The sequence below is a fragment of the Sminthopsis crassicaudata genome, chromosome 1 (genome assembly GCF_048593235.1).
Source record: "Sminthopsis crassicaudata isolate SCR6 chromosome 1, ASM4859323v1, whole genome shotgun sequence".
Taxonomy (NCBI): Eukaryota; Metazoa; Chordata; class Mammalia; order Dasyuromorphia; family Dasyuridae; genus Sminthopsis; species Sminthopsis crassicaudata.
The window spans coordinates 218,614,020-218,614,311 of NC_133617.1; positions in this window are offsets into that span (position 1 = coordinate 218,614,020).

Consider the following 292-nt stretch of genomic DNA (forward strand, 5'->3'; position numbering starts at 1 on the left):
CGGATTTTAAGATGAACAAGGCCAGTTGTGCCAAAACATGGAAAGCAGAGCTAAGTAAAGCTTTAAAGCTAAAGTTTCAGTCCCTAGGACACAAACTTTTGAATGCCCAGAATTCATATTGAGGAAGGGATTCTGTTGGTGATTTTGGTATGCAAATCTTCAGTGCATGTGAGAAAACCTAATGTATAATACTTAATATTAAGAGTGAAAAAAGGTCACCAATTCCAATATATTCTTTTTTTGGTCGGGAATATTTTCAATTAAAGTCCAAAAATCACAATTCAGTCAATAA